Raw genomic sequence first — 16666 nt, 5'->3', positions numbered from 1 at the left:
CATCACGTGAACTATATTATTAATAAACTATCTAGGACAACCGGCATTATGCGCCGCCACTGCCACTTCTTCCCTATCTCTGTTAACATACGCATATATTTCTTTATTTTCTTCTTTATTAAGTTACGCGCTTCTTGTGTGGTCAATAGCAAGAGCTGGAAATATTAGTAAACTTTCCGTCTTACAAAAAAGAGGTTTGCGCCTAGCCTGTAAAGTCCCTTATCGTTCTCACACTGCAGATTAGAAGCACCAAATAATTCAGGTTTCGTCAATGTATGACTACAAGCTATGTCGTATGTATAAACTCTGTTTACTGAAAAATAATGATGCCATAACAAGCTTAGCCCGACTAGCGGAAAACTTCCCTGTTTACAATGTTCGCCATTACGAAGTGTGGTATGTCGCCAAATGCAGAACAAACTATGCAAATCAAATGCTGAAATTTCTACTGCCCAAACTTCTAAATCTTGATTTGATTTATTGAGGTTTAACGTCCCAAAGCGACTCAGGCTATGAGGGACGCCGTAGTGAAGGGCTCCGGAAATTTCGACCACCTGCGGTATCTTGCAGGTGTTCGAAATTTCCGGAGCCCTTCACTACGGCACTCGATGACTTAAAACTTAAAACGCGGACGATGTGACCGTCTGGATCTGCGAAGGGAACGACTCGTACATCACATCCAGGCTCCAAGCGGCAGCAGATATAATCAGCAAACACGCAGAGGACGTAGGTCTATGCTGTTCGCCAGAAAAATCGGAGCTCCTGGTAATGACCAGCAGTAGCGGGAAGATAACTCCAGATATCAAAATTAAGGTCAACGGGAACGAAGTCCCGAAAGTAGATGAAATTAGAATACTAGGTTTGATTATCAACCGCAGGGGTGGTAACAAAAGCCTGATTAAGAAATTAAAAGACCAGGCGGAGCTCGTAGTCAGAGTTTTTAAGACGACGTCCAACAGAAGGAGTGGCCTCACGGAAGCTAGTAGACTCAGACTCGTACAAGCTTTTGTCACGAGCAGAATCTGCTACGCGACTCCATTCCTAAATATCAACAAGAGCGAAGAACGGGAAATAAACACCATAATTAAGAGATGCACGAAGTACGCTCTAGGGCTCCCCATAATTACTTCTAACGACATTCTAGAGAAAATGGTTTGGTTTGGTTTGGTTTGGTTTATGGGGTTTAACGTCCCAAAGCGACTAAGGCTATGAGAGACGCCGTAGTGGAGGGCTCCGGAAATTTCGACAACCTGGGGTTCTTTAACGTGCACTGACATCGCACAGTACACGGGCCTCTAGAATTTTCTCCTCCAAAGAACTTCAACCGCCGCGACCGGGATCGAACCCGCGTCTTTCGGGTCAGCAGCCGAGCACCATAACCACTGAGCCACTGCGGCGGCAGAGAAAATGGGGTTGCATAATGAGGGGAAAGAGCTGGCAGGCGCTCAGGATATCCCAGAGAGAGCGACTCGCAGGAGCGACAGCGGGTAGACAAATCCTCGACTGGGTAAACCTACTAGCGCCCGGGGAAAGCGAAAGTGTCAGAGAAAGCATAGATCGAGAAATCAGAAAGCATCTATACGTCTCGCCCATACCGAAGAACATGCACCCCGTACACGACGAGGGGAGGAGGAAAAGAAGAGCTCAGCACCTCGATAACAATTTGGACAAACTCCCGCCGGGATCGGTCGCCTACACCGATGCAGCGATCGGGAAAGAAGGCGACGTAACCTCGGTCACCCTATTAGACACCGGGATCGCCACAGGAATCGAAAGAAACCGAGATCTGCCGCCGGTAGAGGCGGAGGAGATTGCAATAGCCATTGCCATTGCACGACCAGGCGTGAAACACGTCGTCAGCGATAGCAAAGCGGCGGTTAGGAATTTTAGCAAGGGTAGAGTCAGCAATCGTGCTGCCAAAATTCTGAACGAGTCGTCTCTCGCCGAAAGCGTGACTACAATCTGAACCCCACCACACGCCGGTCTCGCCGGCAATGAGGCTGCCCACATGCTCGCCCGCTCCTCGCTACCTCGGGGTGCTGCGGACGCCTCTACGACATCATCTAAAAGCAAAGAAAGTATTGGTACGTTTAGGGATGTAACCGAAAATATGAAGAAAGACCGGAGGATATATCCGCCACCGGATCGATCCCTGAGTAAAAAGGAGTCGTACGACTGGAGAAGACTCCAAGCTCGAAATTTCTTCTCGCCCCTGTGGAGGAGTTGGACGGGTGCCAGAGGGCGGAAGAGGGACGGTGCAGAAAACGAAATTTATAAATTTTGCGGCCACGTGGCAACATTAGATCACATAATTTGGAGATGCGTTCGTGCCCCAGGGCGCAACGCGATTAAAACTGGCGATGAATGGGAGACCACGCTGAGGGTGGTGGTGGTGAAAACATTTATTAAGAAAGGACAGGAGGTATGCTTGGATCAGCCCGTAAGGGACCGATCCTTACAAACACTAGGTGGAGGTCCCTAGTATGGGACCCCAGTGGTGGTGGCCGCCGCCCGGGCGCGCCCGACTAAGGCTTGTTGGGCCTGTAAGTCGTGGCAGCCGAGCAGGGTCGCCTCCCAGTCCTCCCGGGTTGGGTTGGGGATGGGGGGAATAGCCGGGTTGGAGGGGCAGGCCCACACCATGTGATAGGTGTCAGAAGACACCGCACTACAGTGCGGGCAGCTGCCGTTACAGGAGGGGTCAAAATGCTTTAGTGCTGCCGGGCACAGTAATGTATTGGTGAGAAGGCGGAGAAGGAGCCGCTCATCCGCCTTCTTGAGGCCTTTACATGGGCTTGGGTAAAGGCGATGACTGTGTGATAGTAGGCTGTAATTTCTTTGAATGTATACACCGGATTAAAATCGGGTTCCTGATCGGGTTTCACCACGCTGAGAAGCTCAGACGAAAAAAACTCAGCGCTTCGCCGTCCGCCTGGCGGCCGAGGCTGAAGACCTCTTCTAGACTGCCTCCTCGGACGCCTGTGTGCGGACCCGGAGGTGGCTGCCGCGCCATATCATGATGATGATGATGTCCTCAGGCTTAATGGCACATACCCACGGCGGGGGATTGGCCAGGGTGCATAGCGGATACAAACGTACTCATGAACAGGGAATGGAGTATATTTAAAATTTTGGGACGCAGAGCTAGAATTTGTACAAACCAAAAATACGGAGAAGGAAAAGTTGTGAATTCACATTCTAGCTGAGGAATCTACCAGATGAAATTATATAATCGTGAATATAATCGCACACTGGTTTCAGGGCATATCCCTTGGCGCTTGCCCCGAAGGATAGGAGAATCGGAATAGAGAGAGGAAGCCCAAGCCGAGCGAGGGGATCTCCAAGTAAATTCTACGGAGATGGTGGTGGTGGAAAACATTTATTTACACTTGCACTACTGGAGGTATTGCATGAGCTGACCCAGAGGGGGCCAGCCCTTACAAGTACTAGGTGGAGGTCCCTAGTTCGGGACCCCAGTGGCGTCGGCCGCCGCCCGGGCTCGCGCGACCAAGGCCCGTTGGGCCTGCAGGTCAGAGCAGCCGAGCAGGGTCGCCTCCCAGTCCTCCCGGGTTGGGTTGGGGTGAGGGGGGATAGCAGGGTTGGAGGGGCAGGCCCACACCATGTGGTAAATGTCCGAAGACTTCTCCGCACAGTGCGGACAGCTGCCCGAGAAAGAAGGGTCGAAGTGTTTGAGAGCTGCCGGGCACAGCAAAGTATTGGTATACAGGCGAAGCAAAAGCCGCTCCTCCGCCTTTGAGAGACCTTTATACGGGCGGGGATAAAGACCATGACCAGATTGATAATGTAAAACAATGTCTTTAAATGAGTAAGCGGGAGTGAATTCGAGTTCCTGATCGTCGGGGTCGGAGGGGAATGTCCGGTGAGAGAGCGCGCGGGCGGCGGCGTCAGCTGCCTCATTTCCCTCAAGGCCCATGTGAGCAGGAGCCCAAACGATACGCCGGTGCGCGGGGTCCCCGGTGTAGACGCTGTTTTGGAGAATGCGGTAGGCTAGATATGGTACCCAGCCCTTCTCGACGTTCCGACATGCCCCTCGCGAGTCGGAAATAATTGTTTTTGAATTGGAATCATCGATGCAGCCAACGCAATGGCGACCTCCTCCGCGTGTGTTATGTCACGGGCTCGGAAAGTAAGGCCGTTCACTGTTTTGGATTGGTGGACGACTGCGGCCGTGTACCATCCCCCATGGTGGGGGCCGGAGGCATCCACGTAGAATACGCCGGGTTTCGATCCATAGCGGCGGGCCAGGGCTTCCGCCCGCGCCAGGCGCCGGCCATTATGGTCTTCACGGTTCATGTTCGCGGGAAGAGGGCGCACGTGGAGGGCGCATCTCCACTGGGATGGAATACGTACGCGCTCTTCCATAAGAGTGGTGTGTTGGATGTGCAGTCGGGCAAGCAGGCGGCGACCCGACGATGTCTTTGAGAGACGTGTGTATTGGTTGGTCAAGTGGGCTTCCCGGAGCTCCCGAAATGTGTTCACCATGCCCAGCCCCAGGAGGCGCTTGTTGGAGGTGTTCACGGGGAGGCCCAGAGCCCGCTTAATAATTTTGCGGAGGATGACTTCGAGTGAATCCTCGTCTTGCTTCCGCAGGTGGAGGTATGGAGTCGAATATAGAATTCGACTGGTTACAAATGCATGCGCCAGCCGCAAGGCGTTCTTACATCGTAACCCCCCACGCTTGTTAGAAACCCGGCGGACCAAGCGGCTTACCTGGTCCCCCACCTGACGGAGTTTGGCCAATGTTGTTTCTGACCGTCTGTTTTGATGTATGAAGAGCCCCAGTACCCGGACTTCGATATTTTCAGGAATTGGACCTGTCTCAAGATAATGAAATTTTGGCTGTGCACTTTGGTGAGGGGCGTATGTGCACAAATTCAGACTTTTGGGTGGAGCATTGGAGGACGCAGCGGCGAGCATAACGGTCCACTATGGTCGCCGCCTCCTGCAGGTTGGCCTAAATGTCTCCAAGGGAACCCTGTGTAGCCCACAGGGTGATGTCATCGGCGTACAGTGCATGCTGCACACCGGCGACAGCGCCCAGCTGGGCCGGTCGGCGCATCATAGCCAAATTGAACAACAGGGGAGACAGCACCGCGCCCTGGGGTGTACCCCTGGTTCCTAAATGAAAAGGGCCATGTTCTTTATCCTGGATTCGAATGTAAGATTGTCTGTCGGTTAAAAATTGCCGAATGTATTGAAAGGCGTTTTTGCCGCAGTTAGTTTGAGAGAGGTGGGTGAGAATGATCTCGTGGGTAACGTTGTCGAATGCACCCTTCAAATCCAAGGCGAGTACGACCTTGTCATTGTGAGGGCATTCGACGGGGTCGAGGACATCCCGATTTAGTTGTAGCAGGACATCCTGTGCAGATCTTTGTGGGCGAAACCCGAACATGGTGTCTGCGAAAAGGTGTTTGGATTCCATGAACTCGGACAACCTGTCACGTACCATCGTCTCCATGAGTTTGCCCACACAGGAAGTCAGAGAGATGGGGCGGAGGTTGTCCGTGCTGATGGCCTTGCCAGCTTTAGGAATGAAGGTGACCAGGGCGGTCTTCCAGTCGATGGGGAGTGGCACTTCCCCGAGCCAGATTGAGTTAATGTAATTCAATAAAGACAGGTATGCCAGGTCGGGGAGGTTGGCTAACAATTTGACTGTAATTTTGTCCCGACCCGGAGCGGTGCCGCGTTTCATTTTTGCCAGGGCCGCCCTCAGGTCGTGGAGCTGGAACGGTTGATCCAGCTCAACGTTCTCAGAACCTGCATAATTAGTACGCCGGCCCGCGGGGGTCCTGGGTGGTGCACAAGTACTGGTCCCGGAGCTTGTGCGCCAATTGAGTTGTGTTGCCCTGAAAGCTATGTATTGCTCTTTGGAGGTGTTTTTGAGTTTCCATGCGTGTTTGCGTTGGGTCAATTGGGGCGCGAAAGAGCCGCCACATGTTCCGGCTTGACATTTGCCGCGCGGCCGTATTGCATCGGGCCACCCAATTGGAGTCGGCGAGTTGGGCCGCATACTCAGCCGCTCGTTGAGTGAGCTCGGCGATGCGAGCTTTAAGTTTTCGGTTGTGCTTTTGCCGGCGCCACCGACGGACGAGGAAATGCCGGGCCTTCTACGGAGAGCAGCGCGAGCCGCCGGCAGGAGAGGAAAAATGTTCTATAGACTCAATTTCGCCACAAGACTCACAAAGGTTGGATGTCGAACACCCCGATCGGCATAAATAAAGATTTAGCCGCGGTATCCTGCAGCGCAAAAGGGTCATGGACACCTCACATTGCCTCGAACTGCACATCCGCACACTCCAAGGAAATGCCAGGCGTTGAAAATCCACTGCAGCAAGGAGAGGCTCATGGCTCAAGGTTTGGAGACGCTGGAATCGCTGAAAGCGTGCTAGAGTCAAGTAAACAGTATTTGGGACGAAAGGGACAATAGGTCCATCAAGGGCAGACTTTGCTAAAAAATCAGCCCTCTCATTAGAAACAATGCCACAGTGCCCAGGGACCCAGTGAAAGCGTACTTCTGTAACATCTGGAGGAATAAAAAATTGAAGGGAACGGCTCATAGGAGTATCCCTCGAGTTTTCGAGCGCTGTCAAAACAGAAAGGTTGTCTGAGAGTATAATAACCCCAGTGATACTGCAGGGAATCCTTATTAAGGCCAACTCAATGGCCAGAAACTCGGCTACAAAAATAGGGGTATAGTATGAGCCTAGAGCGAGTGCTCCTTTAGTCGTCTTCTATGCAGCACGATAAGATAGTTCTGACCAAAGTACAATCGTCTTTTGCGTGTCCCCTAAAAAAAATTGAATCAGTCATCATGTGTGTGTTCAGTGCAGTCATTGATGCATGTGAAGTGAGTAAAAGCAGTCTTTGGTTAGGGAAATTCTCTAGGCGCTCCTCTATGAGCCCATTTAACATATTGGCGGGCAGGTTCTTAGCATTCCTTGGGAGGGTATTGTCAAAGAAGACTGCCGTATCAGCCCGCCTGTGGTTGCTAAATATCTCATTGATACAGAGTAAGCGCGCCATATTCGGCGGAAATAAATGTTCTTCCTCCTCCTCGTGCAACCTGGGGTTCTTTAACGTGCACTGACATCGCGTATTAAGAGAAACTAACATTGATATATCTGGTATATCTGGTATGTCACCAAAATAACTGCGTGAAATGTTTGTATAATGATGCCATACAGTGATTTTTTTTTTTTTTGCCTGGTGCTTTCCAGTTTCTACCGAGGCTTGCTTAACTCATGTATATGTTTTGTCCAAGTGCATTGTACTTCCTTAGCCGCACGCTTCTGTGCTGCCCCGTGTGCTAGGGGGTCAGGGCTCCTCAAGCTGTTTCTCACAGCTTTTTCCTGCCCTCCTCGTAACTTTTTTTGGTTGCGGAATATAATTTGATTTGATTTGAAAAAAAAAAAAACACTTTAGGCCTTTCACCGGACTGTGCTGCATCTTATGATGATCGGGCGCGCCCTGCGCAGGGATCGGGCGCAGGGCTGCACCGCTGGCATATTCATGCTGTAATTTGACGCGTGAGATGGAATTTCGTGGTTCCTTTTTGTTCATACAATGTTTGAGTGGAGTACTTGCGTGTTTAGATAAAAATTATCAGAAATATTCACAGTCTGCCACTACGAGGAGCCGAAACAAGCGGAATACGTGCAGCAATGGTTCTGGTCCATATGGCCTCCTCCTCTGAATAGACTACATCTCCTTCTTTCATGGCGGACACGTCGTTTACCCAGAGTAAGCGCAAGTGCGCCACAGAACCATTGCTGCGTATTCTGCTTGTTTGAGTTGTGAGTGTACTAGTACACTCTAGCGCAGCCAATAGTAACTTTGAGCGCAGCAGCGTCGTCTGCTGCGCAATCGCGCCGAGATGGTGACCAAGTGGGAAGGGGGGAGGGAAGGGGGAGCCTTCACGCCTCGCTTCGATGTGACGTAAGAGCCTCTCCTGAATTCTTTTCTTCTTCTGTGTTTAAAACCTTGGAACCGCTGCCGGCGAAACGCAGCGAGAATTGGCGCCTCAAGGCGCATGCGAGAAAAATAGCAGCCGGCCGTGCTTACTGCGCATGCGCCTTTGCCACTGATTTTCACCAGCTGCACTCTGTTAACAAAAAACCCCCGCCCAAATGGGAGTAAATGGCTTGTCCTCTAGCGCACACCCAAAAGGAGGTTTTATTTACTCTATATATAAATGGAGTATTTTATTTACTCCTTTATACAGGGGAGGTATTTAGGAGTGAATAACATAGGAAGAAACGTAGCGCAGGAATAAAAAGACGATGACGACGCCGTGTAGACGATTTGTTGCCGCGTTTTCTTTAGTTGCGTTGTCCAATCTGTCAGCCTATGCCCTATTACTACTCCTTTTCCTTCTCTATAAACGCTCATCTTTCCAGCAGTTCACTGCCTGTGTCTTGGCCACTCCCCCGTAGTGGGTATGTGCCATTTTATTTGAGGCCAACCAACCAACCAACTTTAGTTACGAAGTATTCAGGAGTACGTGTGAGTAAATTCTTCAAAATGGAGCCCAAAATGGCGTCATGTTTATTTATCCTAATTCAAGCCGATTCTTACAGCAATGACAGGACGGAAAAGGGCTGTATCTGCGGGGGGGGGGGGGGGGGGGGGCAACAGCTATGATAACCGAGCTGGGCATGGGCGTCCGGAGGGGGGGGCAAGGGGGGGCGGCTGCACCCCCCTGGAAAATCACTCACTCTAACCGTGAGTGATGGCCGCACACCAGGGGCGGCGGTGCGCTCAGCAAAAAGAGTAAAAGCGGCCCCGCTTCCAGCTTTGGGTCACATCTGCGAAGTGCCGCGTCCGGGGACGCGTCGTTGCAGACATACAGCGGCACCGGCGAGCATGTGTTTCGAGGCGTCTTGAGATGGGTGCCTGTTTCTTTGATCTCTAGAGAGATAGCCACACGGAGGCAGACAGTGCACAATCCGGCCACCGATGAATTCTTCAGGAGGGAGGGAAAAATCAGCCGTGTCCACCCCCGCTTTGTCGGGCTGCTCAAGGGCAAGCAGGCGATGAGTTGGCGCCGCCGCCGCTCGCTGTCTCCTCCGATCCACGGGAGAGCGCAGTTCGGTAGAAGCGCCGCTTTCAGAATCTTCGGCAAAGGGGATTAGCAGTTGCTTTTGTTCACGGCGACGCAGTCTCCAGAGGCGCCCCCACACCAGCGTTCCTTGCATCTTCTCCGGAAGCCAGCGCCTTTGGTCAAGGCAGCCCGATGGCGCCTGCCTGGCTCGCCTGGCTCGCCTGTCACCTCTGGCTGGGCCTCAAATCCCAACAGCGCCCATGTACTGTGCGATGTCAGTGCATGGTAAAGAGACCCAGGTGGTCGACATTATCCGGAACTCTGTACTACTCCGTCCCTCATAGCCTGAGTCGTTTTGGGGCTCTGAACCCCATAAAAACACACAAAACAAATTTTCCGACCGGAGTGGCGAGTGTCCCTTCCCCTCGGAAGTCGCGAGGCGTTCCTTTCACCCCCAAAGTGCTATTAGGAACGACGACAACAAGTCTCGCCGGGTGGCCGCCAGCACGCCTGTTTCTACTGTGTATGGCTGCTAGCGACTTGAGGGTGATTGCTTTCGGGCCTGCCGCCATGGACCACAAGCACCGAGAGGACCCAGGTGCCAGCTGACTTCAATTACGGAGTTTGCCCGGTTGGAGTGCAGGAACAAAACCAGACCCCCTTCACAAAGTGCCTGCACGTGTAGAACGCCGCCGCCGCCTCGGGGAGACGAACGTTATCTTCCCCATTTGCCGTGACCGTGCCAGGGAACAAAGGGCCTCGTCTCCGGTTGCTCTTTGGCGTGCCCAAGCACCGCGACAAGCTGGCGGGCCTCATCTCCGACCCAAGCACGAGGAACCACTTTCGGCGTTTTCGTGACCTCGCGTCTGGCCTCGAGCGGCGGGTGGCATTTGATGATCAACAGATGTCGGTGACCCGCAGAAACCTTCGGCTGGCCGGAGGCCATCACCTACCGCCGTCAACGCTACCTCGACGACAACCTTCTTTCCCTCAGACTCCACATGTGAAGGGGGCGTGACCATGAGTGCAGTGTCGTGTGTGTGCGCACAGGTGAAAGCTCTAGGCCCCTCCCACTCCGGCAAGGGCGTCCTCAACCTAGGGACTTTAGGGAACAAGAAGGATATAAAACTCGACAACGGATGCGGCAGAATCGTCTCACTTCTAACCACCAATGTAAAATGTAAATAAACCTATTCTCCTTTCGCCATCTACCTCTTCGCTCAGCGGCACTCCTGTCCTGAACCCTCAACTCCAACAGTGCGTATTCGGGGATACTGCGGCAAGTAGGCCCTTGCATGTGTGCGCGCCTCTGTGTTTGTGCTTCGGTATTTTTAGTGGCCGGTTGTCAACGAAGCTGAGAACAATCAAGACAGCGGACGAGAAAACGACGAGCGGCGAGTAGTGTGTGTGCAAATACTCGACTGTGCGGTTGCGCGAGCAAGATGGAGCGAGGTGTATGAAGCTGCGAGCGTGCATTTATCTTGTAAATAAGTTTTCGTTGTATATATAGTCATTTTTTGTTTTCAACGTACGCATTCAACCGTTTTTTCAATCAATGTGTATATATTTTTAACACTACCAACCCCGAAGAACTCCATAGCCAGCTTTGTCTCGCGCGGTTCCGAATGATGGACATTCGGCGCTTCTTCAAGCGTCAGCGGTTGTCTGACGAAGCGTTATCCAAATGCGCCCCTGCAGATTCTGGTGTGATATGTGACAACGGTGTAGCATTTGAACAGAGTGATGCAAGCTTTTATCACCGGACAGTAGCTGATGTCGTCGACTCCATGGAAGGGACTCTGTCAACAGTGAGTTCAGGTAATGCAGCAGGCCGAGATGATTCCATTTCTCCTTTCTTGGGATTTAAGTCCGGATTTGACCAGAGCGATGCAACCTTTCATCACCGGACAGTAGCCGACGTCGTCGTCTCCATGGAAGGAACTTCACCAGCGAGCTCCGGTCACGCAGTAAGCCGAGACGATTCCCTTTCTCCTTGCTTGGGATCGAAGTCCGGAGACAACATCAAGAAAACAAATAACTTGCCTCAAGAATATGACTTAGGAGAGTTTCTAGGCAAAGCTAAACTCACTGGCATACCGGACTTTTTGAAGTTACGTCTTCTTACTAAGCCATGGTCACCAAATGTTACATACGATTTTAAGAAGGATGTAACACCTGGAAAGAGGCCTTTTCGACATCAATGGCTGGGAGATTACGCCCCCTGGCTTGCGTACTCAGCGACAGCGAAAGGCGCTATTTGTCGTTTTTGCGTCATTTTTCCTCCACGTGTTCACCGGGGTACTCAAGGAAGTTTTATCGTGCGCGCTTTCAGTAACTACAGAAAAATGCACGAGGCGTGCAGGGATCACGTAAAATCCCAATGGCACCAGGAGGCAATGACGGCCTCACAGAACTTTATGGATGTGATGAAAGGCAAGCAGCTACCCGTTGTAGAGCAGCTGAACAGAGCACTCCACGCGCAAGTTGAAAGGAACCGTGAGAAACTATTTCCAATAGTTTCCACCATTGTCTTTTGCGCGACGCATGACTTGCCAATTCTCGGCAAGCAGTCCGATAGTGGAGTCTTCAATGATCTGCTTGACTTTCGTGTAGAAGCTGGAGATACTCTACTTCAGGAGCACTTCGCTTCTTCTGCTGGCAATGCCAAGTACACTTCTGTCCGCGTCCAGAACGAGATCATCACAATCTGTGGCGACATCCTGAAAGAGCAGATAGTTACCGAAGCTAAAAAAGCGTTTGCTTTTTCCGTTCTTGCTGACGAAACTGCAGATATTTCAGGAAAAGAGCAGATGTCTATAGGCGTTCGCTTTATTGACAAGGCGGGAGCCGAAGTGTGCGTTCGAGAGCAGTTTTTGGGATTTGTAGAGCTGGAGCAATTAAACTCCGCTTGCATCGCCGCGGCAATCTTGAAGTTTTTGACGAATGTCGAGCTGATTCTTTCGAACCTCGTTGGACAGGGGTACGATGGATGCTCTACAATGGCTGGAAAAGAAGCTGGAGTGAACAAAATTATACAAAAACAGTTCCCGAAGGCACTATTTTTCCACTGTGCAAGTCACAAACTAAATCTCGTCATCAACGATCTGAACGACGTCTCTGAAATTCGAAACACAATTGGCATAATCAAACAAACCATAAACTTCTTCCGCGAGAGCGTACTCCGGAGAAAATTGGTGCCGAACATTCCGATGCTGTGTGAGACAAGATGGTCTGCAAAATATAAGTCTATTAGGATCTTCTCTCAGCATTACGTGGCCATAGTCGAAGCACTCGAGGAGCTCGCGTCCACGGAATCATGCTCGAACGCTGCAACTAGACAACGAGCTCACATCCTCTACTGCGCAACAACAAGCTCATCTTTCATCGTCTGCTTGCATATTGTAGCGAAGTACAGCGCTCGGCTCGAACCAGTTACGAACATTCTGCAAGGTGTATCCATGGACTTCCATTCTGTGCATGACCACATCACTGAGCTGCAACGTATTTTTCGCGGCCACCGGACGAACGCTGTAGAGGAGTTCTCTAACATCATGAATGCAGCAAGGGAGGCAGCCAATCACTTAAATGTGGTGATATCCGTGCCAAGACAAGTCTCTCGTCAGGCCCACCGAGACAACTACGGGATTCAGTCGCCGGAGGAATACTACCGTGTGGCAATATATGTGCCGTACTTGGACTCCCTCACTGCTTCTTTAGCTCGGCGCTTTTCTGAAAGCAATGAGAGGAGCTTCAAACTTCTCCAGCTGCATCCATCAAAAATGAAGCACTTGAGCGGTGTTGAGTTCGCTGTTCTCGCCGAAGAACTCCAGTGCTTTTACGGCATCGACAACTTCAAGGAAGAGGCCATCTCTTGGTACGAGATGTGGTGCAACAAAACTGGGGACCCATCAGAAATAACTTACTGCGAGCTTCTACATCAGGCCAAGACATTCTTCCCTGGTGTTGCAAAAGCCATTGAGGTGGCTCTGGCTTTGCCAGTTACTACCTGTACGGTCGAACGCTCCTTCAGTACAATGAGGAGAGTGAAAACGTGGCTACGCTCAACGATGACAAACGACAGACTGGACGGCCTTTGTATGATGAGTGTGCACCGAGAGCGTGTAATGAAGCACAGGAATGAATTTATCACCCGTGTCATCACGCAATTCGCCCAGAAAAATCCGAGGCGTCTACAGTTGCTGTTTACTGACTGACTGTCGTTGCGTGTTTGTGAACATATTGTGCTGTGTGCTGGTCATCAGTCCGGGTGTGTCGAGAACCCGTATGCAGCAAGACTGAGGACTCTTCTCCACGAAGTGATCGTATCTTTTTGCATTTTTATTAATTTTAATTGTTTCTTCGTTGATAAACTCCAATGTATCTCTCCTAGCCACGCTTTAATTTGCTGTTTGTAATTTTTCTTTCATGTGTGTATTTTACTTATTTATTTACTCCGCAAATAGTGCCTTTTTGCTACGAACATAACCCCCCCCCCCCTCCGGCGCCAACAGCCAATGGGGCCCCCCCCTGCAAAAAATTCTGCGGACGCCCTTGCTTCCAGGGGTCTATGTTACTCCGCAAATAGTGCCTTTTTGCTACGAACATAACCCCCCCCCCCCCCCTCCGGCGCCAACAGCCAATGGGGCCCCCCCCTGCAAAAAATTCTGCGGACGCCCTTGGAGCTGGGGAAACTGCGCGGCCCTAATGTGACCCTGCAAGCCCAGCTGCGGTGTAGGCGGCAGGAGTCGTCTGCTTTTGCTGTACGAGTTCGTTTGGTTGGCTGTGATCGTAGATAAAGCGATGTAACATTAATGGTGTCAAATGACTTGGCATGTTCCTGAGGATAAAATTACTAATTGACATGAAGCCCGAAATACGTGTGGTATTCGCAATGACGACCTTCCCGCCCCCATACCATGCATTCTGATGACCTTCAGACAGGGCCGGATTAAGAAAAATGGGGGCCCTGGGCTAATGCCCATGTAGGCCCCCTCTCCCTTTCCCTCCACTGACCCCCCTTCCCCCTGCTTCACTACTGTAATTTATCCCATGTTTCACTGTAATTCCACCAAATTAAACAAAAAGAACGAAGTGTGATCAATGGGATTCATTTAACAGTAACGCATTAGCATCCGTTTTGCAGAACACAAAACACAAAGACTCTTGGGACGCGCTACACATGTCCGTCTGTGGCTGAGCCACTAACACCACGGAAGAGCCATGTGGGCCGACCGACAGCTTGCAGGGCTGCATTGCAGCGCGCGCCGCCTCCTCTCCTCTTTCAGCCACGCCGTACACAAGCCGAGAGACGGGTTTTCGTTCGCAGCACTGTTCTAATGCTAACGCATTAAAAGCAGGCTGAGCTAGCTTCCTACAGTTGAGCTGGGTACGGGGGGATTGACAGAAAACCACGAAAACCTTTCCGCAATCCGTAAGCAAACGCATATATCGCTTCGTAAGAAAGGGGACTCCCTCCGGGGTGGCGGGGGATTCCTGTTTTTGCAGCTCGACAAGCTCTCCCCAACTGATCCAGCTGAACGAAGTTACACAAGGTGGGGGCTCTCCTCGTTCTGGTTTTCTCGCTTCATACGCTCAAAGTTCCACTGCCCGCGGGTCCATATTCTAAGCAAGTTAGAATAAATGGGCCCCTTCTCCTGCTGTCGGAGGTGAGGCCCTGGGCTGCAGACCCCTCAGAGCCCCCCTTAATCCAGCGCTGCCTTCAGACAGTCATTACGGCCGAACCGTTCGTCGCAGGGGGTTTCCGATGGTGTCAAACGATTTTTCGAGTTGTGATGCACATGTTTCTAAAATTTATTAACTGATATTACGAGGAAATACACCGGATATAGCGAAGGTGGCTGTAAATCGCTATAGTAGTGCAAAATCCATGAGGTAGATGGCGCTGCGTGTCTCGGAATGTTTCCGAAAAGGAAACATCCGCGGATGTTTGGATTTGGTCTTCTCCACGTTTGCTGAGCACACCGATGTAAACACTTGCTACCCAGAGGCTTCAGACACACCGCTGAAATAAGGGAGTTCTTTCGGCCTAAAAGAAGTTATACAAGAACCGCTTGCTCCATGGTATACCATATGATTTAACGCCGACTCGGTTCAGCCTCCACAGATGGCTTCAAAACTTAGTTTCGGAATTCTCGGTGTCAGTGCGTGGCTTGCGGAGATTTACAGCAAGCACAGCAAGTTCACCCTTTCTCACACTCATTTCATGCTGCTCTAATGAAACAACCTTAGCCGGCTGCACAGAACTTAAGCGGTCGAGAAAAGTTGAAAGTGAAATTTTATCTAGCGCGCTTAGTTCGATGAAAACTGAAACCAACTTGCCTGTAGCGGTAAAGAAGTGTTGCACGCCTGGATTTGCACCTCTTAGGAAAGCTGGTAGTCAGTGTACACTGGCCTCCCAACACATCGGGCTCCCTGAAGAGAGCGATCTCGTGCAGCTCACGTTGTGATCCTGACATCTCTAGGCAGAGAACTGCACAGGGTGACGATTTCGGCGTGGTTATCAGCGTGGTTCTTCACTCCGGTTAAGCAGAAGAGTTTGGCCGGTACAAACCGCTTGCCTTCGACAAAGCAGCGTGATATCACACTACAATCTAGAAATCGAAGCACAATACCAAGCGAAAATGGCGCCATGCCGAGGAGGCGGATATAACTATGGTACCATACAAATGGCCATCTTGCAACTTTTTTTCCCGAGTCCAGGACCCGTGCGCATCTTCAGAGGGTTTATCTTTTCCGAACTCCTGATGACGTGTGCGACACAACAATGAAGTCACAAACATTAGCAAAAAAACATTCGCACGTACTTCGAATGGATGAAGTAGAGGCTGAAAAAAAGCCCTCCACAAAATGCAGGAAGCAACCTTCAAATACAAACCTTGAAAATTTGCTCCTGAAACGGGAATAAGCATGGGGGGCGACACAGATTTTCACACTGCTCCCAAGACAATAACGGGGGTTACCATGAACACTGCAGCAAGCGCCACGTTGCTGAGCACAGAGTGTGTAATTTCCTTCGAAAATAGCCAAAAAATTAATTGTATAGAAGTACAGCTCTTTGAAGAAGAACAACTTTATTTACACCGTCAGTAAGGAAACACGTCCGAACTGTGAGTGCATTTTTACACCGCAGGTCGAGTTTTGTCACATTACTGAGGGCTGCAGAATGTGTTCAGAAAGAGTTTCACTCTATCGAAGTCCCCTAATTACAGAGGTGCTAGGTAGACCATTTCATAGTTCAAAAATGAAGTTCCCAATGTGTTCCAGACTCCTATGTTGTGTTCTGTTAATATCCCTCACTAATGGCAGTTGCGTCCTTCCAACCAGAAAGTTGCATAATTTGGTTTCAGTAGCCCTATGGTCCAATGTTCCACTTCTTCCGTGAAAAATTTCTGCAAGCAGCAGGCCCTCAACCAAACAATGCAACCACAAGCAACAGTGCAAAGATGGCACGTACGTCAAAATAAATAGTGATACTGGAGGGGGTGCAAAATACACTTTACTATTTTATTTTTCTTTTCACGTGTCCGCTGTGATGACTGTGTAACACCCTGTAATTCCTGCCAGTCTGTGTGAAGCATGTCGTGTATC

This window comes from Amblyomma mixtum, chromosome 6 (genome assembly GCF_055824585.1).
Source record: "Amblyomma mixtum isolate Tamu chromosome 6, ASM5582458v1, whole genome shotgun sequence".
NCBI lineage: Eukaryota > Metazoa > Arthropoda > Arachnida > Ixodida > Ixodidae > Amblyomma > Amblyomma mixtum.
Note: the sequence above shows the minus strand (reverse complement) of the source record.